The 26,427-nt window shown below is 36.6% G+C and overlaps 1 long non-coding RNA gene across 2 annotated transcripts in view; it reads left to right on the plus strand.

Annotated features, from left to right (window-relative positions):
- Positions 1–26,427, plus strand: part of LOC309873837 — a 72,231-nt gene continuing 45,804 nt past the window's right edge. Inside the window, exons 1-2 of one of the 2 annotated variants that reach the window (XR_014316744.1) lie at positions 1–427; positions 12,377–12,454. This is a non-coding gene — a long non-coding RNA (uncharacterized lncRNA). The remainder of the gene's footprint in view (positions 428–12,376; positions 12,455–26,427) is intronic. The other variant, XR_014316745.1, reaches the window with a different exon arrangement.

Consider the following 26,427-nt stretch of genomic DNA (forward strand, 5'->3'; position numbering starts at 1 on the left):
TTAGCAGCCCGCCCCGGGCTCTTGCATAGTTTGCATCCCACAAAGGCACAAGGAAGGGTCCCATATTGGGCAAGTGTATGTGTCAGGGACTTTTTTGTGCAGATGTTCTGTGATCGTCCACCTCTGCCTAGCCAAATGCATAGAGCTGCTGCAGCAGAACCTGCTCCTCCTCGAAGGACCTGCTTCAGCCTATGCCATGTAACCAAAATTGTGCCTCTTTGACCTTCATACTTGGAATCCTGCTTTGGTTAGGAAAAAAAAGCCTGGAACTGGAAAGGCTGGAAGACACTTCTCCTTTCACCCATCCTTCACCTCACTTCCTCTACATACAAAGCTTTAGCACTCTTCATGTTTCATGCACTCTTCGTGTTTCAGCTGAGCAAGAAGAGCCTGTCCCCCCAAACCTCCAACTTAGCTTACAAAAAAGGTAAGTAAACCACTCCTATTGTGATCAAAATAGCATAGCTTGGTAGTTTACATGTATTCATATGCTACATTAAATTTAAAAAAAAAAAAAAAAAAAGATAAATATCAAATTATTTTTATAGTATTCAGCAAGTGGTAGTAGCAAAACCAGTAACCAGTATTATTTCAAAAACTTGCAAACTACTTTTTGTGGTCTGATAGTCCCCTTCTACAAACCAGTGGTTTGCACACAGGATGTATGTGTCTTTCACAAACACACAGGGGAAAAAAAAAAAAAGGAAAACCATACACCTGTATGATTTTTTATGTGGGTCAAAACAAAATAAGAGAAAAAAAAAAAAAGAAAAGAGAAAAGAAAAGAGAAAAGAAAAAAAATGAAAACAAAACAACAACAACAAAAAGAACCTTCTACGTAATTATTCTGGGATGGGAAGACTGTAATATACTCTAACTTTCTTGAGCTAGGAAAGAGTTATGGCTTTGATAAAATGTCCATACAGAGGCACTAACAAGTTTCACAGCGGGTTTGGAGGCTACATGCTTGTTTGGGTGAGCTGTCTTTTTCAGATGTGAGCAGAAAGAAAGAAATATAATGTGTGGGTCTTTGGGGCTTTGTGTGACACTACACCTTGATTTGGAAAAATCTACATATGCTAATGAGTGAAAGGGGCTGTGCTGGCAGGAACTGTAGTAACTGGTAGGTAGACAATACAGACAAATAGGTATATTTTTTATTCTTTTTTGGGGAGGTGGATAAAATAAGCTTTATATGAGGTCATTAATTCTGAGTCTTTTCTGAGCTGAAACTTTTACAAATGTGAAGCCTGAAGGATTCTGGATAGAATATAAGTAAGCATTAAAATAAAGCAACTTGTTCAGATTTCCTACACCTATTCAGCATATACTTTTGTTCCTTGCATGTAGTTACCAGCGTATTGTCTTAAATACACGTAGCAAGGTATTTTTAATTTATGTGTATTCATCCACACACAATGAGAGTAGGTGGAGGAGGAAAATACAACAATTACAGGATGTCTTACCAAATGTAGAAGTAATAATTTTTGATTTTTAAAATACCATCTTGAACATATTCTCACCTTTATTTAGTTTGCAATTGTTAACCCAGTCCTACATTTTTGTTGTACACGATCATCATTAAAGCAGGGTGATGTAGTACTAACTCGCCAGTACTAAAAACAAGTTCATGACACCTGATGCTTTCACAAGGGGATCAGTTTTTACCTTTCCTCAGCCTTCAGTTGAATAACAGAGCCTTGCTTGTTTGTTTGGGCACACTTAATGTTTCACTTACAGGCTACCAGAAATCATGCATCTCATTTGGCAAGGTATGGCAGTTTATATGTAGATGTATGGTGCCTATGGCAGGGGAATTGGAACTAGACGACCTTTGAGGTCCCTTCCTGTTGTATGATTCTGTGTTAAACATGTGCCTCCTCTCATGGTTCCGCTCGAGTGGGCAGCCGAGCTCCACCACAGCCGCTCTCTCACTCCCCCTCCTCAAAGAGGAATGGGGAGAAAATATGTGAAAAGGGCTCAAGGATTGAGATAAGGACGAGAAAATCACGCAATAATTATTGTAACGGGCAAAACAGACTCGGCATAAGGAGATAGTAAGATTTATTGCCTACAACTAACAAGCGAGAGAAGTGAGAAAACAAAGGAAAAAAAAAAAAACACAAAAGCACCTTCCCCCCATCCACCCTCTTCCACCTCCTCCCCCCGAGCGGCGCAGGGGAACAGGGGAATGGGGGTTATGGTCAGTCTACAGCACTTCTTCTCTGCCGCTCCTTCTCGGTCACTCTCGTCCCCTGTGCTGTGGGGTCCCACCCACGGGATGCAGTCCTTGATGAACTGATCCAGCGTGGGCTTCCCACAGGCAGCAGCTCTTCCAGAACTGCTCCAGATATGGGTCCATACCACGGGGTCCATCCCTCAGGAGAAAACTGCTCCAACCTGGCTCCCCTATGGGCAGCAGCTCCTGCCAGGTCACCTGCTCCTGCGTGGGCTCCTCTCCACGGGCTACAGGTCCGGCCCAGAATCTGCTCCATCAGGGGTCTTCCACAGGCGGCAGCCTCCGTCAGTGCAGGGCCACCTGCTCCACCGTGGTCTCCTCCACGGGCTGCAGCGTGGAACCCTGCTCCACCGTGGTACTCCATGGGCTGCAGGGGGACATCCTGCTTCACCATGGTCCTCACCACAGGCCACAGGGGACTTCTGCTCCGGCGCCTGGAACACCTCTCCCCCTCCCTCTACACTGACCTTGGCACCTGCAAGGCTGTTCTCTCACTCCCGGCTGCTGTCTGGCGCAGCGTTTTTTCCCTGTCTTAAATATGCTCTCACAGAGGCGCAAAACAACATCGCTTATTGGTTCAGATCTGGAAAACAATGGGGTCCTTCCCAAATATGGGGCAGCTTCTAGATCTTTCTCACAGAAACCACCCCTATGGCTCCCTGCTACCAAAACCTTGCCACATAAACCCACTACACCTCCTCCTTAGCAGATAAAGACAGCGTGATTTATGTTGTTCAGCACACCTGAAAGCTGTAGCAGGTGGAAGTGAGGAAGCCAATTTATAAGAAGTGTTAAGTGTAATTGATATCCAGTAAGTATTATAAAAGGCATGTTTTAACTGCTGTGCTCAGAAACTATGCAAAACTATAGACTTGGTTAAAAAAAAAAAAAAAAAAAAAAAGTTTATCAAGAAGATTTTTACCTTGAACAATTTTCAAGCAGTTGAATAGTTTCATGCCTGCAATGCTTTTTTTTTTTCTTTAGTTCTGTACATAAGCACTTAACTATTTATTCTGCAAAACTACAAGCAAATAAAACAGGCAAAAGGAGATATTTGGAGCTTAATACTCAGGAAATTCATTCATCTGTTTCTACAGATATAGCAAGAGAATTAATTTGTGAAAATGTTCATGAAAACATTTAAAAAAAATGTTTTGGAGTACTTTCATTCTGATCCATATACATGAAACAGTTTTGTTAAAATATGACATTGTGCATTGTACAAAGATAAAAGAAACAAGGAAATTACAAAGATTTTAATTTCAATTGAGAAATTTAAATGATTCTTTAAGGTTTTCCAAGGATGTTTCAGTTATTTGCGTTAGTTTAAATTCATAAGATTTCATTGACTTCCTTTTGATCATCTTTCTTCTTCACCTTTGTTTTGTTCTTGCCCTGAAAGAAGAGGACCTTTTCCTCTTCTTTCCAGCAGCTTTTTGTTTCTTGAACCATGAGTACAAAAACTGTCAGATGATCATTCAGTTTACAAACACAAGACAAATTCTATATGCGTAAAGTATACTTAATACCTAGGGATTCTCTACCCTAACTACAAACCATCTCAACTTCAAAGTTTAAAAAACCCATCATATACTTGTTTTCATTATATGCTGTTGCTTCTTCAGTTCAAAATGAAATGCTATAAAGGGACCGAATGTTAGGTTGAAGTGAGGTAACAGACTATTTCTTGAATACTTTTAGGTTCTATTTTTGTTCTCTTATATTCTTTCATTTCTCTGGCACTGGTACTTTCTCACACTGCCAGTACTTCAGGACAGTAAAGACGAAAAAGAAAAAAAGAGAGGAGCTAACTGAAGGTTTTAAAGTCTTCATGTATTTATCACTGATAAACATCTTCAATGTTCTGCTTTTGTTGTTGTTGTTTTAAATATATATATTTATAAAATCACATATGTAAGTCTTTGCTAAAGAACTGGAATGTGGTCATTTCAACTTTTGCTAGGAGGAGTGCTCATTTCTCTTTATTATTGAAGGCTATTATCATTGCTTTTTGGAACAGCAATGTAGAAAAAATCTTCAGGCAGTGATGACCAAATTACTGTTTCAGGTTATTACCTATTATGGAGCAGTCACATAAATCATGAAAGGGTCAGCTATGTTATATCTTGTGGTTTGGTTTGTTTACTGCCCAAGGTCTGGCAGTATTTTGAGGAGGTAGCAGTTACCACTTTGCTTCCAGGGGCAGCAACTGTTTGTGCTATTGTTTGTCTGCAATCCTGTTACCACTTCAGAGGTGAAAGCTGTTACCTTTGTACTTGTTATCTTTGTACTTGGTCCATCTTGTTAAATGGAGAAGCAGAGGTAGAGTCAACAAGATTGCAAGAAGGTCATGATACAATAGCTGATGTATGGATAAGAATGAAATTAGGAAGCATCGTTTCCATATTTCCATCCTGTGTTTAGCTCTTTACAGTTAGTTTTCCTTGAAGTTGTAGTAACAACTTTGCTACAGTTCAGCCAAGTAAGAATATAAATCTTAAGTACCAGTCTAATCCATGTTCTCCATGTGACAGGATAAATTGCAATGCTCTTAGTAACGTTGCTAGCAGATACAGCCTCTGACCTGAGATCATCATCATAAAAGTATGTAATGATCTAAATTATAAAATAAATAAAACCATTGCTTCCATAATATGTTGGCAACTGTCAATAAAGCATCTAGGATCATACAAAGCTTCTTAATTCTTTTGAAATATGAAGATTTTTACAATATGGTTTAACATCCCTCCCTGCCTGTAGGTTTCTTGATCAGAATTTGTTTTCTTCAACTGCATAATGAGAAAAAAAAAATAAACGTCAAATCCCATACTCAAAGTTTTGGTTTTGTTTTTTAATGTAATTTAGGATTGTTATATACCGAAAAGCCTATGTGTATAATTGCATCAAACAGTGAAATTGCTCTGAAGGCCACTTTCAGAATATCACAGACAGGAAAGGTTTAAGAGCAAAAATAATCATCTAAAACTTTTTAACTCAAAGTTACAACTACTGTGTCAAGAGCTGTTTACTCCACAGATTTCTAGGAACTTGAATATGTATCACAGAAATATCACTTCTAACTTGCTTTTCACTTTTCTTCTTTCTCTAAGCATTCACTTTTGGAGTCTGAAAGTGGGTTACATATGCTACAGTCTAATTTGGGGTGGCTGCTCTTAGAAGGAATTCTGCCATGTACCCAGTGTGGCTGGGGGCTGTAACATATGATGTGAACAGAGGCTGAAGAAGCTGGGTTTGGTTTTCATAAAGACAAGACTACAGGGACGTTTTATTGCAATCTTCAACTCTCTGTAGGTAGTTGCACTGAAGCTGCAGCCAGATTCTCCTCTGTGTTGCAGAGCAAATGTAATGGGCACAAGCTGCAACAAGGAAAATTCTAATTAAATGTACGAAGAAGAAGAAAAGAAAAAAAAAAAAGCTCTTCAAGAACAATCACTAAAGTGGAGTTCTGAGATCTCCATGTTTTGGAGATTTCAAAACTTGCCAGGAGTTAGATATGACCAGCCAGGTCATACTTTGAATTTATCCCTGCTTCGAGGAGGGGGTTGGGCCTCCAACTCTGGTTACTCTCATTCTGTTCTGTGGTTTTACTTGCACTATTTTGTGCAACAACATGCACCTTACAGTTATTTCATACATTGCCTTCTGTAAACTTCTTGGTTTATGGAAGTGTGCACTTTTCTTGCATGCTTCCATACCCCACTGTTCTCATCATTACTATTTGTGGATAGTCATGCCATTCAGAGGCACATCACCCCTTGCCAGGTCACAGGCTCTTCAGCTGTCATATCCTTGCACACCCAGGACTGTGCTGGCCACCTGTTTCAGCAGAGCTGAAGTAAATCATTTTTTGGAGCAAATCAGAGGTACTGATGAGAGCAAAGATCTTTGAAATGCCATTAAACACAAAGAAATAGGTTCAATTTCTGTTTTAGAAAGATCCTATTACCAAAACCTGGTAGGATATACCTAGAGCAAAAATGCATACCTGCCATATTCCTGAACTTCTTCCTAAACTTTTTGTCTAGACAGTTGGCAGTAGATACAGTCAGAAACTGCCCAGGAAGTTAAATGGACTTTTGTTCTGACTCATGCCATAAGAAACATTACTATTAACTTCAAAATCACTAGAGAAAAAAAAGAAGAAAAAAATTGACTGGAGCAACATATATTAAAAAAAAAAAAAATCCATCCTAATCTCAGTTGTGGATATAAATACAGATGAAGATCTTGTCTATAATGCTTTTGGACAGATAAATGTTATGGAACTTCACAGATACAGACTAGAGATCAAATACTAATAATGTGGTAAGGCCTGCATATCTGTATACATCTGGCTGGAAATTTGTTAGTTAAATAGGCTGTGAACCTGCAAAGGGTGAGATTAGTTAGTTTAAAAAAAAAAAAAAAAAAAAAAAAAAAAAGTAATTTAAAGGATCTTGCTGACAAAATAAATTTTGCAGGAGAAGAAGAAAAAAAAAAACTACAAACTGATTTATGTTCAATTAAATGGAAATATGGGAAATATGAAGTAGGCCGATTTCTGAAGTCTGGTTTGCAAAGGACAGATTTTTCTTGAAGGCAGAGTTGCACTAAGATAAAAGGATAAATTAAATATATGGAGTGTGTATTAAACATATTGTGTTTGTAAAACATAAAGTCCTGTGTAGATCAAGACACTATTTAATAGTTGATTTAACAGGTGAAGAAAATACTTGATACTGTCTTTCTGCAATTAATCTCTGGAGAAAATACTAGCTAAATTACAGTTAAGAAGTAATAGAGTTATTGGAGAGCCAATAAAAGCCATCCGAAGGGAAAACAGCCACAGGCAGCCCTGGAATATACAGCAGCACAGTAGTTAGCAGAAAAGTTAATAAGAACTTGCTACTCAACTTGTTCAATCTTGTCCAATTGTCAATTAATGGTCCTGGTAGAAATATAGTGAAAATGCTGATTGTACCAGTTGACAATATAAATTTGTACGTGCTGTCAGTACAGGATAGGATGCTGTATAAAATCACTTATTAGGTCTGGATTAGTAAAAATGGGATACAATTCAATAATAGATAATGACGCGCTCTGGTGCTGGTATCAAAATTCTGTTGAAAGCTGGAGGTTTGTTCTTAAAACAAACAAACAAAAAAACGACTCTGGAAATGTCCTACACAGCAGCATAAATGACTTCTGTAATTTAGCCAGAAAATAAGGTGAATGTGGTGAAGCTATCTCCAGTAGAAACAGAGTTGTTTCTACTACAAAGATACTGTTGATGTTCATCTGGAATATTAACTTACTTTTGATTACCTATGTCCAAGGTTGATAAATACAAACCAAGACAAATATGGAAAATCTCTGCTGGGTCAATAGGGAAAAAAGGAGTCTTATCTTCTAGATAAGAGGTAGAACACGTTGTCTGAAGCTAAACAAGTCAAAAGGGAATGTGGTTATCAACATACTAAGTAGGAGGTTAAAAACTGGAAGAAAAAAAAAAAGGAAAACTACCATTTAGGCTAAAAGCCAATGTTTGTACAAGAACAAAAAGGAGAAAACTATTAACAAACTCAGTCTGGAAATAAGGCAAAATGCGGACTCTCAGAACAATATATTTGTGACTGTCTTTCAGAAAACAAAAAAATCACAACAAACCCCCCAAACAAAGGCCATGAACAATTTTGAAAGTGAGTGCATTAGATGCTGCCTGTGATAATAAAGAATAAAATTTTCTGACCTAGAAGATTCACTCTAATTTCATACTTCCTTAAAGCACCCTGAGCTAAAATAATAATAATAATAATAATAATAATAATAATAATAATAATAATAATAATAACAACAACAACAATAATAAATGTTTAAATTGGAGATGCTCTTGTGAAAGTAATTATGCCTATTGCAAACTGACATTTTTGCTTGTGAAATTATTCTGCACAGAACAATGCAAACTAAGATATTAAAATTGCCTGGTTTTGAAGGTTATAATCTTACTGAAAATGCAAGAGTGAAAATAAGCTTTCTGAAGTTGTACATTTATTTTCTTACTGAATTATTTTGCCACTTTCTTTTCATTAAGAAATTCCCACTGCAGATTAAATAAAGGAATTAAAAAAGGAACTTTTAAAGAGCCAGCTCAGTGAAATTAGGACAGATGTACGAACTATTATAGTCATATATGCTGAGTTACTGCTTCAGTTCATGGGAGAGTACTTGAAGTAAATGAAAGTTTGAAGTAGAATTCAGTTTTTCTGAAGATGCAAGTAATGCCTTTTTATAAATATTGGAGATAGTAGTGAAAGCCTTGCAAAACTTTGGACTGAATCAGTATTGTAGGTAATATGAATTTAGAGAAGGATATTTAGATCTTTCCCTTTCTTTTCTAGTTTCCATGCCATCTAGCTTGTGGGCCAATAAGATGCGGTTTGCTACAATATCTATAATAAAATATATTTCTTTATGTTATAATAATACTTACAATAAGAAGATAGGTGTGAATCAAGAAGATATGGAAAATGAAACTTTATTCTGTCATTCAGGAAATATGAAAAATCTGGTTGTTGAAATAATTTGTTACGTTTAAAGAAAGAATTTTTTTTTCATGTTCTTCTTTTAGAGACTACGAGGGAAAAAGAGTGAAAGTAATTCTAAGATTGCAGTTGAGCAATAACAATACCAAAGAATGTAGAGTATGTTTAAAAATAAGATGAGGTCCTGGAAAGAGTTTCCAGGATTGCTTTTTAAAACTATTGAACACATTTTTTGGAAATGTGGTCTGATCCTCATCCAAATGTTTTGTCTCTCTCCCATTTCTTTTATTGTTTCTGAGCACACAAAGATCTAAGGAACATACACAATTATTATTCATTTTAATATATTGATACAGAAAAGATTCAAATGTAAATGCAGTTATCATAAACTATCACTTTGTTTCCCATCAGCTAACAGGTTTATCTTAGTAGAAGTCATACATTTGACATGCTCATTGAGGATCTATCTAAAAATCTTCAGTAACCAAGACATAAACACGTTTGTATTTATACTAAAAAAAAATCTATATCATATCTATTACAATTCTGGCTATGAAAATTTTTATTTTAAAGTGTTTCCTGTTTACACTGCAGTAGAAGCACTTTGACACTCGGTACCAAGTACTTCATTCACAAGCATGTCTTGGGCAAGAAGATAGGTGCAGATAGCCCTGACTTCCTCTGCCAGTGCTTTGAGATGGCTGAACTAGCAAGCTTGGATCCCAAAACAGGAGAAATCACTGCAGGACTGTAGCTGATCTAAGACATAATTCTTTCTGAGCAGCAGAGGTTTAATCCAAACCTGTCAGGAGAGTGTGCAAATCTTCATCCCTCAGCATTTTCTCAGTGCTGAAAACATCTTTTTTCTAGAGCTCATTTCCCACTGGCTCCAGGTAGACCTCTAGGCTAGTGATCCAACTCACACTTCATTTTTCAAAAGAGAGGATAGGGGCAGTTTGCCTTCCTTCTCTATTCAGTGTTAGAAGCTTTTTCTAATTGCAGTGATATTATAGATGATATTACAGCTTTTCTCATTTTCTCCCTTCACCTCCACCCTTAAATAAATTTATTCTTTAACCTATCATATTTTCAGAAAGCCTTCAAAATTCTTACCTCCTATAAAACACATGGTTTACCACCCCCTTGGGAGGACTTAAGGCTCAGCCTGTGCCAGCGCGTGACACCACACATTGATCTCTTGCTCAGATTGCTGGATGCATCGCAGCCTGCTGAGCTCCTCTCCCAGCCTGGACACTTGCTCAGAGATATCATCTATCTGGTCACACTTGCACCCACAACAGCCAGCTCTGCCTTCAGGCTGATGAGGGACCTCCGGGTACTTGGAGTTCCCTGCAACTGAGGGTCTGTGTAGCTCTTTCAGCCTTTGGGAGGTCTGTCTGGGTAAAGGTGTCTGGCGGGGGGGTGGGGAGATGGGGAGTTGTGGCCACGCTGTCTGGGTTTTGGTCTCAGCCCGGCAGGGGCTACAGAAAAGTTTCCTCACACTGGACTGAAGTGTCAAGCTGAAGATGTCCAGTTGGCAATTTCCAATCAAATAATAAAATACAGATTCATAACCTGCCTTGTTGTCACAATGAGAGCCACATAACCTGTCCTCATTTTTGTTACAATATTTCTCAACCTTCCATGTAACTTAAATTAGTTACTGCAAAAAAACTGCAAAAATTGTCATGACATTTAGCGGAGTAGATATTGTGCAAGAGATGACTGATTAAGTGGAATGTTGTACAGCTAATGTAAGTTTACACTTTTTTTCTGTATTCCCTATTGAAATAACATTTCCAAAACCACATTTCTTAAGCTGTAATCATAGCTATTCTCACAGATATCTAATTTTTGACTACATAAACAAATGGAAAACATTCCAAATGGAAAGTGTGTTTCTACTTACACTTTGATTGCTTTTTTCTTTCTCTTGAATAATTGCAGTTGGAAATAATATTATCCAAATAAAAACACTATTTTAATGACATGTATTTTCAAATACATTGCCAGGTGCCATATAAATATATGACAATGCATATTACATAGAAAGATAAGTGTAATCAGATGTAGGAAACAAACTGGGATCTGGAGCAAGAGAATTTGAAAATAGGGGATGTCTCGGTATTAGGTCTCCTCTTTCATAACTTTTACATTCATATAAAACTGTTCTGCTGTCAAATCACTATATTTGCTTGGACTTTTTGTTCTTTAATAATGAGCTAAACACATGAAAACACTTATTCTCAAGGAAGCTTATGTGGATTTATAACAATCTGACTATGCAAATACCTGTAAGTTAGAATCAGCAATGAATTCATTTACTTTGAAATAAAATCCAGAGATTAAATTTGGCATGAGATTTTAAAAATATTTGTATTTTTAATATATATGGAAGATACAGCATATTCTTTTAAGGATCATAAGGTGATAGAGATAATATAATTTTGACAAGCCTAATCACAGATTCTGTAGACCTACATTTCAGAAGGTGGGATCTTTGATGACAACAATGTGTTGAAGGGAGAATTTTTGTAAAACCTTTGATACTACTATATGTAAATTTCTTTACATGCAGAGATACATCTCAGAAACAAATTCTTCTAACTGACGGAGAATCTGAGGAATGCTTTCTAAAGAGATCTAATGATAACTTGTGAAAATGTGTTTATTAATAATTTGTTAGTTAGCATGTTAATAATTAATGCTGCTAATACTAAATAATTCAGAAGAGTATACAAAAAGTTAAACTCTTCAGACTGTCTTTTTAATCCCTATGTTTATTTGACCTTATTTGAGATTCAATTTTTATTCTGTATTTGTAGTGGTTAGCACTTCTGATAAGACCATTTTATACTAGGTCTGTAAAATTTCATGTCATTAAAAAAAAAAAAAAAAAATTTAGATTATCAGAAGCAGCCACTGAAGATGCAGTCTTTGTTTTTACTCATTGCACTTTTACATGACCAAAATAAACATTCTCTAACTTGTAAGGTCAAATACATTAAAAAGTTAGTTTGAAATGCTTAATGAAAATTCTTGTGCAATCTTTACTGGTAGGCATTCTTATCCTTTACATGCTGCCTAGTGAACTGAACGAAGCCCAAATGATCTCTTTATGCCAAGCAAAACTGTATTCCACATACACATTTTGTGCATAACTTTCGTTGCAGACTATAATAGTTATACAATAAATGAAGTTATTATAATATGAAGTTATTATAATATGACTTTTGCCTTCGATGAATTTTAGGAGATGTAATTTTTCTTCTCACAATGGACTTAAGGAGGACTTCATGAAATGCCAAAGAAATTTGTGCTGTATACCGGTGTCAGTAACCATGGGTCAAATTATAGCTTGTGAAACTTCTAAACCTTCAGATATTTTGGCTACATCCGCATTTGTTGTTTTTTGTTTGGTTTCAGTTATTTCACCATACTCCATATTTGTTTTATGTTAAGTTTGGAGAAGGGTATATATATTGTCTGCTCATAAACAAGTGTTCAGTTATACTCACAGTTACTTAGTACCTGCCAGTACTGCTTTAAACAATCTGACAAAAAATGGTCATGTTATTTACCCTTTCTTTTTCAGGCAAGCAACTCAGTCCAGAAGTTTGCTATGGAATTATTGCTCTTCTTTTTTAATGACAAACAACAGGTTTGTGATTGTGTAAGTTACTCTTGCCTTCAGTTCAATTCCTACCTCCTAGAAGAATTTACCCAAAGATTTTATGCCAACAAAAAGTATATTCCCTTATTCGTGTAGATAGAGAACCCATCTTGCCTTATGACAGTTTCCTTCATCCACAAGGACAGAATTACTTGTCCTAAATATTAGGTGGTCTTTAAGTATCTCTGCCTATGGAAAAAGGAATTATGAATAACTGAATGTTGCTGACCTTGTTTTTTAATAGAAAGTTGGTAGGGAAGGTAGATCTGTTGTGTTTATCCTGTGAAACAGTATGCTGGTGAGAGGTATCTACGCAGTGAAATTTTCTAGTTTAACTTTATGAGACTGGTGTCATTTGAGAAGTAATTGAAGCCTGGAGTCCATCTGAATGAGGCAGAATTTCACAAGATGGTTTGGGTTGGAAGAGACCTTAAGGGTCATCTAATGTTCTGACCTCATTAGCCATGGGCAGGGACACCTTCCACTAAATCATATTGCTCAAACCCCATTCAACATGACCTTGAACACTTCAAAAGATAGTACATCTACATCTTTGTGCAGCCTGTTTCAGTGCCTCACCACCCTCATAGTAAATAATTTCTTTTTTGGTGGCTAAGTGTTATCGCCAGTAACTGTGTTTCAGATTTGGTGTCATCAATTGTCTAAACTTCTCTGCAAGAGAGGTCTTTTTCCTCAGCCTTCCATAGAAAGAAAGCAGCAGGCTATCCCTGTGTGCCATAAGATGAGCTGGTGGGGATGAAGACCAGAGTGGCTGAACAGGGAACTTTTGCTGAGTGTCGAGGAGAAAAACAGAGGCTACGTCTGGTGGAAGAAGGAACAGGCCATCTGGGGAGAGTACAAGGAAGTTGCTAGCATACACAGAGAAAAAATCAGGATGGCTAAAGCCCAGCATGAGCTCAACCTGACCGCTATAGTTAAGGATAACAAAAAATGTTTTTAAAAATATATTAACAGTAAGAGGAGGGCCAAAGAGAATCCCCATCCTTTACTAGATGCAGTAACATGACTACTGAGGATAAGGAAAAGGCTGAGATTCTTAATGCCTCCTTTACATCTGTCTACATCTGTCTTTACTAGTCAAACCACTTATCTTTGGGGTACTCGGCCTCACGACCTGGTGGGATGGGAGCAGAAGAAACCCCCACAGTTCATGTGGAAACAGTTAGAGACCTGCTGCTCCACCTGGACTGTCACAAGTCCATGGGGCCAGATGGGATCCACCCAAGGGTGCTGATGGAGTTGGTGGCTGTGATTGCTGGGCCACTTTCCATCATTTATCATCAGTCATGGTCATCCAGAGAGATCCTGGATGACTGAAGACTTGTTAATGTAACACCCATCTATAACAAACATGATAAGGAGGACCCGGGGAATTACAGGCCTGTCAGTATGACTTCAGTGCCAGGAAAGGTGATGGAACAGGTCATCTTGAATGCAATCATGCAGCATATGTGGGACAACCAGGGGATCAGGCACAGTCAGTATGGGTTCATGAACGGCCTGATCAACCTCATCTCCTTCTATTTCATCTATATTCATCTAATATGACAGGGGAGGTTCAGGTTGGAAGGTAAGAGAAATTTATTCTTAGAAAGAGTAGTCAGACACTGGAATGGGTTGCCCAGGGAGGTGGTAGAGTCACCGTCCCTGGGAGTGTTTAAGGAAAGGTTGGACATGGTGCTTAGGAACATGATTTAGTGGATGATATTGATGGTAGGGGTATGGTTGGACCAGATGATTTTGGAGGTCTTTTCTAACCTTAAGGATTTATGGTTCTATGACATATACCTACATACACTGCTACTATGATTGTAACCCGTCCAGTCATATGGTGAGATACTGAACAGGTGGACATGCTCAATTACATAAGTCTCTTCCTGCATCCACAGACATGCTCAAGTCTGAACTTGCACAAGCATTTTGCTGTCTTTATGGACTTGTCTGATTTGTAAGGATAGGTCTGCACTGTTTACTGAAGCATATTAAAATGGCATCGGAAACTTTTCAAATTTATTTCCTTTGCTAATTATGGTGCCTCTTTACTGTTGAGTTCAATTTTAGACCAATATTCTTCACTGACATTATCAGGGGTCAGTGTATTGTCTTTCTTGGTGGTAGTGATGTAGATGTATATCACAAAGAAAATAGGTTAAATATGTCCTCTAAAGGCAAATAGTAGAATATTCTGTTTGGAACCCAGGCCACTGATGTTCTTACTGGACAAATGCTGTCATACAACAGTTGGGAAATAAATCAGTGATTAAGCCTTCTCAATGGTAACAAATAGTTCCCTTGTACCAGACAAAGCTTTATATCGATTTTTTAAAAAAGTTCCCCTGCTTCAGAAAATATATATTTAGAGAGTTAATTATACCAAAGGACATAGGAAAATTATTTATGATACTCCTTACAGTCATATTTGGAGGGATTTGAGAGTAAAATGGATAATAAATAATTTTAAGTTGGAAAAGCCAATTTATAGAGATTTACTGTGTTTTGTTCAAATGAACTTTTGATGGTTCAATTAATTTTTGGAGATGTCAACAAAGGACTCTCACTGGGATAGGGAAAATCTGCCAGGAATTTTGGTGGATATGTAGTAGCAAGTATAGAAAAGTTGCATTGTTGGAAGAAGTGTGGTCACCAATCTTGTAATGATCTGGTAAATGACCTCATGAATAACCTTGTAAAAGACCTTGTAAATGTGAACTTTTTTAGGAGATTTGCTCATTCTCTTATCAGTGAAGGTGCCAAGAACATTCAAGGATAGTCAGGGTCAAAATCTTCCAATTTTCTGGAAAGTACTTTCAAAAAGTAAACAAATTCTGTCAAATCAGAATGCTGATTTTCAGTCAGATGTATTTTTATATCTTTGTTAGAAACAACGTGAATAACTTGTACCTTCACTAAAAGATAACCTATAATCATAAATCCAAATTCTAAAGGTACTTTTACTTAAGCATAATTTCTTCTGAGGTAAATACATTATATTCCACAGTATTTTCAAAACAGTGAGAAAGTAGTTGCACTCACTAGTATTTAATTATCCCTCTCCACTTTCTTTGAAAATTGCTGTTATTTCTATGTTTATTTACAAATATTTAAATATGAGTCTTTGGATAATATAAGCCTGATACAATTAGCAGAAATTAGTGTTTTATATGTAAACATAGGAAGGTACTATAATTGATTAGTACTAACAACAACAACAACAACAAAATGAGTTTTTATATTAAAATATGTTTATGATTTGGTTCAAACAAAGTTTAAATTTTACAATTATTCATTTTTAAATAAAAGTGAAGTTCACTTTTATCTCTACATACTTTTAAATTACCACACTGAGAAAAGATCTGCAATAGGTTATGGAGAAAGAAACTTTGGTCTTCTCTTATTTGCAGGAGAATAGGTTAATTCTTATTCTGACAGTCATAAAGACTAATCTCCTGCTGGAATATTTCCATGAATTAAACATATATCAAATGTCATAGAAGTAATAACTAAGACTCTGTGTGGGTGTGTGTGTGTTTGTGTGTATGAGACAGAGTTCAAATTTATTTGGATTTTTTTGACTATTCTTAAGAAGTGTGTGTATCTTGCGTTTCTTCATGTGGCATCCTTTAAAGTTGTGGAAGTTAGGAGTGAATATTCCCTTCCTTACTACCAGTAGTCCCAACCCCCAAAGAAAACTGGTTTCAGGAATTTGTTTGGCAGACCATCTGGCAATGTTTTTTTGTTGTTGTGGTGGTGGTGGTGGTTTTAGTTTTGTTTGTTTGTTTTGTGTGTGTGTGTTTTTGGCCTGGCCTATGCTTTTTCTTATATTCTGTTTTTTTTTTTTTTTTTTTTTTTTTTTTTTTTTTTTGTTGTTTTTTGTGTGTGTGTGTTTTTTTTTTTGTTTGTTTTGTTTTGTTTTGTTTTGTTTTGTTTTGTTTTTTGGTGAGAAGGGGTGAGGTGCTGTGAATTTGTAATATTCTGGGGGACATTATTACCTGGTACTTACCATCTAAATGTCTCCTTCTATGCCACAGTCTGATAACAGACCTTGAGAACAGGGTCTACCCATATGTGGTGCATATAGATGACATTTGTAAGAGAAAACCTAGATCGTAGTGTGCTTTTACAGGAATCACTCATTGCATGACAGGATTTGTTTTGATTCAGTTCCCAACAGCTGTGAATTTCCAAGTTTTACAGATGAGGCTCTTTTCTTTTTTGATAAATATTTATCTTCTGTGTCACTATAGCCACATATATATGCTCTCTTTAAGTGGAAATTCAGAAGTGATAGATTGTTAGTTTCATTCTTCAAAAGGGTTTGCTATATAAATTTGGAAAATATCCATTTATTTGGATGTTCTTATCCTATTTCAGCTTTCGGATAGCTGGATAGCTAAGTATAATTTCATAACTTTTTTTTTTTTTTTTTTTAGTGAATCCAAATCTCACTTAAGCAAATACATCACTTTGTTTTCAGGTGTTGTTATTTCTATAGATACTGCATTTGGTGTCTTTCTTTGGTTCAGCCTCTGTCTTAAATGTTTCGGTTTGATTTTTTTTCTTCCAGCAGTGCTTTTCAAAATTTTCAAGTTCTTTATAATGTAGGTTGTTGGACACTGAGAAAATTAAGTATATTAAACATCAAAAATCATCAACCTGTATTTCTGCTCTTTTCTCTGTTCTCTTAATTTTTTTTTTTGCATCAGCTCTAAAGCTTATTGATTATTGTTGACTGAAGCTAATAATTTCCAGTTCAAGTCGACAGTAAATTTAGCAGGCTTTTGAATTAAGGTGAATATACTGCATAGATCATTAACAAAGTACTTGTTTTAAGTATTCAGTGGAATCAGAGCTTGTTATTTGCATTTATTAGGAACCATTTCCTTGAATGTTCTGCAAACAAAACCTGTCCATTGACTGTGATATCAAACAAAAGATTTAACCCTGAAATTAATATCAGTAGTAGTAACTGTGCATTTAACCTGTTTAGTCTTTGTTGTACGTATGTATGTCAAATCTGTTTTTTAAAAAATGCCATCTTGATGATATCCACTGCCTACTTAGTTTTACTAGAAATCTAAATTACCTGATATTTCCTGGCATTGTTCTGTGGTGCTTTTAACTGTGACAAGTATTCTAAACAATGTAATATTTTTTTCTTAGGGAAATTAAATATTTCCTTTGTAAAACCTTAATTAGAAAAATATAATTTTCTGATATCAGAACAAAAACGTTGAAATGAGTTGATGGATTTGGAGTTCTTCATTCATCTGATGAAAAGCATACAAGCAAAAATCCTTAATCAAATACCAAATAATGTTAAATATTTCTCAGCCACTAGTCTGGGACACTAATTTTGATTCTTGTTCCAGGGATATTGTCTGTCTAGAAAATATGAAAAGGAGCAAAATTCTAATTTCCCTCATCTCATCTAGATAGAGAGCCTGGCTCTTCTGTTGACTTGCTTTCCTCTATTGTCATGGTGAACAGATGGACATCCTCACTCTAGCCAGTCTGTAATCTGTCATGGCCTTTTACCTTTCAATAACAAACAGAAATTTCAGCCCTTCTGGATTAAAAATATTAAGAGGATGGGAATATTAAAATAATATTTTAATATTAAAATTATTAAGGGACAGACAGGGATGGGCAAGGATGGGCAGGGCAGAGAAGGGAAAGGGCGGGGCAGGGCAGGGCAAGGAAGGGCAGGGCAGGGCATGGCAGGGCAGGGCAGGGCAGGGCAGGGCAGGGCAGGGCAGGGCAGGGCAGGGCAGGGAAGGGAAGGGAAGGGAAGGGAAGGGAAGGGAAGGGAAGGGAAGGGAAGGGAAGGGAAGGGAAGGGAAGGGAAGGGAAGGGAAGGGAAGGGAAGGGAAGGGAAGGGAAGGGAAGGGAAGGGAAGGGAAGGGAAGGGAAGGGAAGGGAAGGGAAGGGAAGGGAGCAAATGTTGGCCTTTATTGCTAACATTGTTGTATTTATCCTGTGAGAAAATATTAGGTGAATCACAGTGAATTGGTTAGTACATTCACTCACCACAAAGTAGACTGATGTTTACTACCAGAGCATGCGTCAGTACTTCATACTAAGTCATCATTACAGAAGGGAATAGAAATCACATTTGAGTCATGGCTTTCAATGAGGAATCCAGCATTGCACTGCATGAATACCAATTAGTATTAACAGAATAAATTGGCTTCTAAGAACTTCAAGGGAAAATGAGAAGGCAAATACTACTTGAATCTCTAAACTTTATGTTCTAAAGGACTCAGGACTTTATCTGATTCTTAGAAGGGTCATTGGGGAATGTGTATTTTAGTGAATGATTAATTAGGCCTGCAGTAAACACAAGAAAAGGAATCTGCAAATAGTTCCAATATCAGCTACTTGTAGGCCACAATTTAAAAAGGTATGTAGGAACTCTCATTAATTCGGTATGTAAACAGTCATACTAACTTCAGGAAGTTTACAATTGTAGTGGGAACATACTGAGCTCAGCACATCCAAAAATAAGATAAAACTTTGCAGGCAGGCTGAAAATTATAATTCCAAGTTTTTGTTTCTAAGATTCCAATTTGCTTTCCAAATTTTCATTGAAATTTTAAGCAAAACTCTCTGAAATTCCAAAACATTTATTAGAACTGTAGAGGGAAGTTTCAGATGATGCTCACTGAAGTTTGACATGTTTGATTCAATTAATTTTCTTTTGTGAAAAGCATTTTTTTTTTGTCTCTAAGTAATGTCTATTACTCTACAAACAACATCTTTAGTTTGCCACCAAAAAGAATGTCAATTCCAATAACATCATTCCATCAGCACTACCTACTGTTTTTTTTTCTCAACACAGCTGATCATGTCTATGAATTTAATTATTAAAATTGTTGAAGAACAGATGTCCGCATCTACTTTATGGATTTTGTTTTGGATTTTTTATTATTATGTTCTTTTGCATATCTAGTTATGTCTAGGTTTCAATGATTCCAGTGGAAGGAAGGAAGGAAGGAAGGAAGGAAGGAAGGAAGGAAGGAAGGAAGGAAGGAAGGAAGGAAGGAAGAATTTAGTTGGAACTCTTTTGATGTGACCTCAAATTAAGTTTTTCAGGAATATTTAAATAGCCATGTTTTCAATCAACATGTAGGTTACAGAAAGTCACAGAAAATATTCTCTAAGGACTGCCAAGACATTAGTTAATATAGATCTTTTCCTAAAGCAGCACAATAATATCTGAACTATTAACAGCAGTTTGTCCAATCTGTGCTTAAAATCTTTCAGTGAATGGGTTATACATCCTACTTCGGTTGCATATGGTAGTGCTTAATTGCCTTTACAGACTAGTCAGTCATAAGGAAAGTTTTCTATCTCTCTGGCGGCAGTTTACCTTATTGTTCCACCTTGGAGTAATTTGTCATGGACACAGAGACCTCCACTTCTGTGGTGTCTAAAAGGAAGGGGAAGATTCTTACAAATGGAAAGGAGTCAAAGGGCACCTATGGGAGGCTGGAAGTGAGGATGGGCCTGCATACACCATGCAGCTGAACACTGAGCCCAGCCTGGTTTTAAATGGCTTCTGGAGCTGTCAGTGCACATGGACCTCATCTCCTTCAGGAGTGCAACCATATGCCAGCATGGCAGTGCAAGTCCAGTGACTGGCACTTTGGCTGTGAACTGGTTCTTCAGACTAATAAAATCCTTTATTAAGAAAATCTGGGGACTTCAGTGCTTCTCATACATTGATTCTCTAAATTCTTATGGGAGACTGTATTGTGCTTGCATATGAACCTTCCAGACATGAACAGATTGATAACAGAACTGAAACTGTTCTCTGTAATATATTAACATGGTACATGGCAATTTCTTCTTATTTTTAAGGAATGAAAGATAATTTTTATTTCTTCAAGTTTTGAAATTGAACTAGGTTTCAAAAACATTTCTCAAAAAATATACTGTACTAAATACATCTACAGAAAATCCTATTTTAGGTGTCCTGGGATTTTATTAGTCCTTTTATTTTCTGTGTATTTCACCACCTTCTTACCTGCTGCTCTTTGTAAGTGTTGATGACTGGATGTGCTGGGGAAAGAACTAATCGCGTTAAATAGGAGAGATTTCATCAAAATTTTATCTGAGTATCTTGTTCTAGAAAGAGGATCCTATGCTGTAAGATGTTTTTTTTTAAAAGCTGAGAACATATGTTTTTTCTGAACAGTATCTTAATCTAGTTTAAATGCTAGAACTATTTATTGCAAAAGCTCCGTTCTCTTGGACATATAAAAAAATAAAATGTTTATCAGAAGAGCTACAATGACATAACTGTTTTTAGCTAGCAAAATGTAGAAAAGGAATCATAAATGGAAGTGTAGATGAAGAAAAAAGAAAGACTTTAATATTTTCACATTCAGATGCTGGAATACTGAATATTATGAGAACAGAATAAAAGGAGATGGGATGGAAGAATTATGAAGAAAATTTATTTCCATGATTTTGACTAATTACTACCAAATTAACTACTTACTACCTAAAGCTAAATGATCCTTTGGTTATTTCATTTAGGTGTTGCTACTAGAGGTTAAACAGAAGAACAGATGGATGAAGCCACCCAGACAATGCTGAGAGTCAAAGGCAGATTTGACAGGGCAAACCCTGTCTTTTTCTTTGCTAATGAATACTTTATTTTTTAAACCCCCCAAAATATATATATATATATTTTAATAACCATTACTTAAGCATTTCAATTTGAACTTCTTCTTAGAAACCCTGTTATAATTGGCCTTTGATTTTGAAATGTAATCAATTTAATTTAATTAAATTGATATTTAATTAAATATCAAATGGTTTAATATTTTTATTAAACTGTAGTTAGTTGTTATACTGGTTTATAAATTCGTTATTGGGTCTGACTGAAGATGAAACTAAAGCTCTGTTTCACTCAGAAAAAAAAAAAAAAACATAAAATTAACAGCACAGACATTTTTGATTATAATAATATTAGTAGGTAGTAGTAGTACTTATATTTCAACTATAACTGTATTTTTTTATTATTTTTTTTTTCAGGAAGTTGTCTTGAAGTTGCTAGCATGGTCCCATTACTGTCAATGGGAGAGAAAAAATATTTTTAGAGAATAAAGGATAGAGTCTTTGCAGAAATTGAAGATCATATAATGGTTAAAAGAACAAACATGGAGAACATAATGGGAGTACATGGAGAACTGAAATGAAAGTCTAGCTTTCATGTGGAAATTAATCCAAATCATTTGGACAGTATGACTTATATTTTGAAAATACATACAGACATGGCACAGCTATAACACTCATGCACAAAGCAGATTACATATGCAAGTGTATGTATGTGAATATATTTGTTAAGTGTAATAGCATGGCAACATGCAAATTATAAACACCTAAATGAAATACATTTCATTATTTTCAGATGTTAATTAAAATCTTGGCAAGATTTTCTTCTTTGATGTTACATACATAATTGTTTTTTAAAATGGATACTTTTGATAAACTTCCTAGAATTGTGTCTGGCATTTTCAAAGATGCTTTTAGTTTAGTCGGTACCTTGTTCTCTGTTCTAAAAGTTAACATTGCCTTTGTTGTTTAAACACAAAGCATGTTCTGAATACATTGAAAGTGACCATCTTTAGCTTGTATTTTATCCACCTATAAGCAATAATGATTCATATATCATTATTAGTTGCATAGGGATACTCTTAAAATTTAGGAAATAATCAGAAATGAAACTCCCTTGCAATGTTACATCAGTCCCTTTGTGTCCTTTTCAGTTTTAATTATATCTTTAAACCTTTAATCCAAAAATGTGCTTGCAATAATCTTTATAAATATTTACTCACACTTCTCATAATTATTCACTCAGGCATTAAAAGATGGAGCTAAACTGTGTAAGAAGGTGTAACGGAAGGTGTAATTGTCTGGGCTATAGCTTGTCTGGGATATTCAGGTTAATTCACCCACTTATTTTATACTTTAAGCAGGGGAAAATGTATTCCTCTAAAACAATATTCCATTTCTAAAGAGCTTGAGGCTAAACAAGGGCTAATTCAAGAAAGAAATCCTTAGCATATATATAATACTCTTGAATAGAAACTTTTTTCCTAATGAAGCTTAATCCAGTTATATATAAAATATATGTATGTGTGTGTGTATTTATGTGTGCATTTATGTGAACTGCAAAAATAGCCATAGAAACTTCTTAGGAGCAAATGAAGAGAGAATTAGTTTATATGAATCATGGCACTCTATGGCCTAAATTAAACGTTGGCACTGATTTTGCTGTAAGTTGTATGAACTGGCCAACAGATCACAGATGGCTAATTGAAAGGAAAGCCTTATTTTTGACTGTCATATATCTTGAAACACTTACAGAGTTCACAAGCTTTCAGTTAACTCAGGCAGAAGAGACACCACTATACTAACATTTTGAAGGGGTACTACAGCCTGCATACAAGCAAAATGTGAAAAAGATGTTCTTAACAGAAGGATAGTAAAAGAATGTGATAGAATGGCAAACACAATGTGTTAGAATGGGACAGATTTGGCAAACATGATGGGTACTAACCAAGGCTTGCAGAAGACAAAATTATGACTTGCATATGACCAAGTACACACTTTTCCAAGGTAGAACCCTCTATTTGTGAATTAAGGGCATACAGTAGCTGAAGTGACATGTAGGCACGGAATTGTGCCCAAGTCTATAGACACAGTCTTTCTCTGAGAGTCCTCCTTTTCTTTGAATTTGTTACTCTTGACACCTGGCACTGTAGACAAGTTTATGGAAGGAGTACAAAAAGATTTGGAATTAATCTCTAAACAGAAGCAAAAAAAAAAATTAAAAGTTGTCAAACCACAGAAATCATACTGAATGAATATAAGAGATAGCATCTTATCTATTGATAAATTCACAAATTAAAACAAAATAAGCTCAAAGATGAAGGATAGAGATCTTTTCTAAAGAAATCTGATCAAATGTAGAGATTTAGGTATTTTGAACATTAATGAAAATTGAAAGTATAGTTCATCCCAATATATTTATTATTGTACTGAGACACTTGCACTGAAGATGCTTGTTTCTATGTTAGCCAACCTTCACTAAGACAAAATGGAGAATAACAAGCCTGATTCACTTGCCTTGCTTTTATTTTTTGTTAAGATGTGTCTATATGAATCAGTCATATTACTCTTTTTTAGTATGTCAAAATACATCAAGATATATATAATCGGTTTGAACAGATAATTTGATGCATAGAAGAAAGTTTCATGTCTTTAATTAAGATTGGATGAAACTGATCATAAATCACTTGCTTCTGTTGTTTAATGTGGGCTAGAAAACCCTTCACTTTGAGAGATCTTTTTCTTCATCAGTTATGGATGTTTCCTTTTTTGAATTCATTACACTAGGGTAAGATGCATACTTTACAGACAAAATCTTTAGAAGACGTATAAAAAGTGCAGTTAAGCAATGTAGAAAGTTAATTTTTGCAGTGGTATGTTTTAACCCCAGACAAACAAAAAATATAGACAATATCAGATGAAATAGGACAGTAGTCTACTGCTGAAATTAAGATACTCCAGAGAAAGACTGAAACAATCAGAACAGGTTGAGTAGGATAGCATGCTTACAGCCCCTAGCACCAAATAATCACTGAATCACAGAATAACAGAATGGTTGAAGAAATCACAGAATAACAGAATGGAAGGGACCCCTGGAGATCATCTAGTCCACCCACCCAGTTCAAAGCAGGAACAGCAAGAACAGGTTGTTCCTGGCTGTGTCCTACTGGTGTTTGAATATCTCCAAGGATGGAGACTCCACATCCTGGCTGGGCAACCTGTGCCAGTGTTTGACTGCCCTCACAGTGGAAAAATTTCTCCTTCTGTTGAAGTGGAAGTTTCTGTATTTCATTTTGTGTGCTTTGATTGAGGACAAGTGAGAAAAGTACAACTTCATCATCTCCTTCCCCCCACCAGCAGATATTTTTATGCATTGGTAAGATTCCTTGAACCTTCTCATCTCCAAGCTGAACAGGTCCAGATCTCTCAGATTGTCCTCTTATGTCATATGCTCCAGTCCCTTAACCATCTCCATGACCCTACACTGGACTCATTCCAGTAAGTCCATATCTGCCTTACACTTGGGAAGCCAGCATTGGAGCCAGAGTCCCACATGTGGCCTTCAGGGAATCACAGAATCACAGATGGTCAAAGTTGGAAGGAACCTCCAGAGGTCATCTGGTCCAACACCCTTCCCAAGCAGGGACACCTAGAACGGGTTGCCCAGGATCACATTGAGGCAGCTTTTGAAGATCTCCAAACTCCAGTTGTAAGAAGAGGAGAAGGATCACCCTCTTCAATCTGCTGGCAACATTATTCCTATTGCAGCCGAGGAAGCCTTTGACATTCTTTCCTACAAGGGCGCATTGCATCCTTAACTTCTTGTCCATCAGGACTCACACGACCTTCTTTGCAGAGCTGTTTTCCAGTTTTTTGCAGAGCTAGTTGGCCCTCAGCTTGTATCAGTGCCTATGATTATTCCTCCTAAGGTACAAGGTTTGGCATTTGTCTTTGTTGAACTCCATGAGGTTCCTATTGACCTATTTCTCCAGACTTTCCAGTCCCCTCTGGATGGCAGCATAACCCTCCGGTGTACTAGCCACTGCTCCCAGTTTTGTGCCATCTGCAAAACTGCTGAGGACACTCTCTGTCCCATTGTCCAGATCATTACTAAAGATGCTAAACAGAGTTTGTCACAGGGTTGGCCCTTGGGATACGCTATTAGTGACTTGCCTCAAATTGGACTTCATGCTGCTGATCCCAAAACTTTGAGCCTAGCAGTTCAGCTGGTTTTCAGTCCAGCACACTGTAAATTAGCTTAGCCCATACTTCATCTGTTTGTCATTGAACAATATTATGGGAGGGTATGGAAAGCCTTACTGAAGTCAAGTTAAACAACATCCACTGCTCTTCTCTCATTCACCAAGTCTGTCATTTCATTGTGGACAACTATCAGGTAAATAAGGCATAGTTTCCCCTTCATAAATCTGTGCTAAATATGTCCCCATCATCTTCTTGTCCTTCTTGTGCCTAGAAATATTGTCCAGAAGAAATTTGCTTAATCACACACTTAGGCAGGGATTGAGGCAAGGCTGACTAGCCTGAATCCTCCTTCTTTCCCTTCCTAAAGTGACATTTGATTTCTTCCAATCTTTCAGTTCCCAAACCCCTTTCCATGACATTCCGAAGGTAACCAAGAGTGGCATCACGATGAAATTTACCAGCTCCCTCATCGGGACTCATGTAAATCTATCAGGCCCCATGGACTTACCTATGTACAATTTAAGTGCTCCCTAAACTGTTCTTCCTCTACCTTCTTCAGTACAGCTTTGATCCTGATTTTCTCACTTGTCTCAAGGAGCTGGGTTTGCTAAAGGCTGGACTAACAAGTGCAAAACAAGGTGAAGAACATATTGCATACCTAAGCCTTTTCCAAGTCCTTTGTCACTGGGTCTCCCACCCCTTTTGGGAGCTGGCCTATGTTTTCCTTTTTCTGCTTATCTACCTATAGAACCCATTCCTGTTGCTGTTCATATCCCCATCACATTCAACTCTTGGTGGACAATTGCCACTATCCCTGCATGGTGGGACTGTGTCTTTATATTCCTTCTATGAGGGAATCTTCACCCTATTTCCCCTTCTTGTATGTTTCCGTTTTATATTTAGGTTTTACCAGGAGCTTGTTGCTTTTCCATGCAGGTCTCCTGCCACTTGATTGATTTCCTGCTCATCAAGATACACCATTCTTGAGCTTGTAGGAGGTGCTCCTTGGAAATTACCTGGCTCTACTAAAACAGTCTTCTCTGCAAGACCGTATCCCATAGGAATCTTCCAAGAAAATGCTTGGGCAGGTCATAATGATGTAAAATTCTCCACAGTGATTTTCTTGA

The sequence above is a fragment of the Aythya marila genome, assembly GCF_965140915.1.
Source record: "Aythya marila genome assembly, chromosome: 1".
Taxonomy (NCBI): domain Eukaryota; kingdom Metazoa; phylum Chordata; class Aves; order Anseriformes; family Anatidae; genus Aythya; species Aythya marila.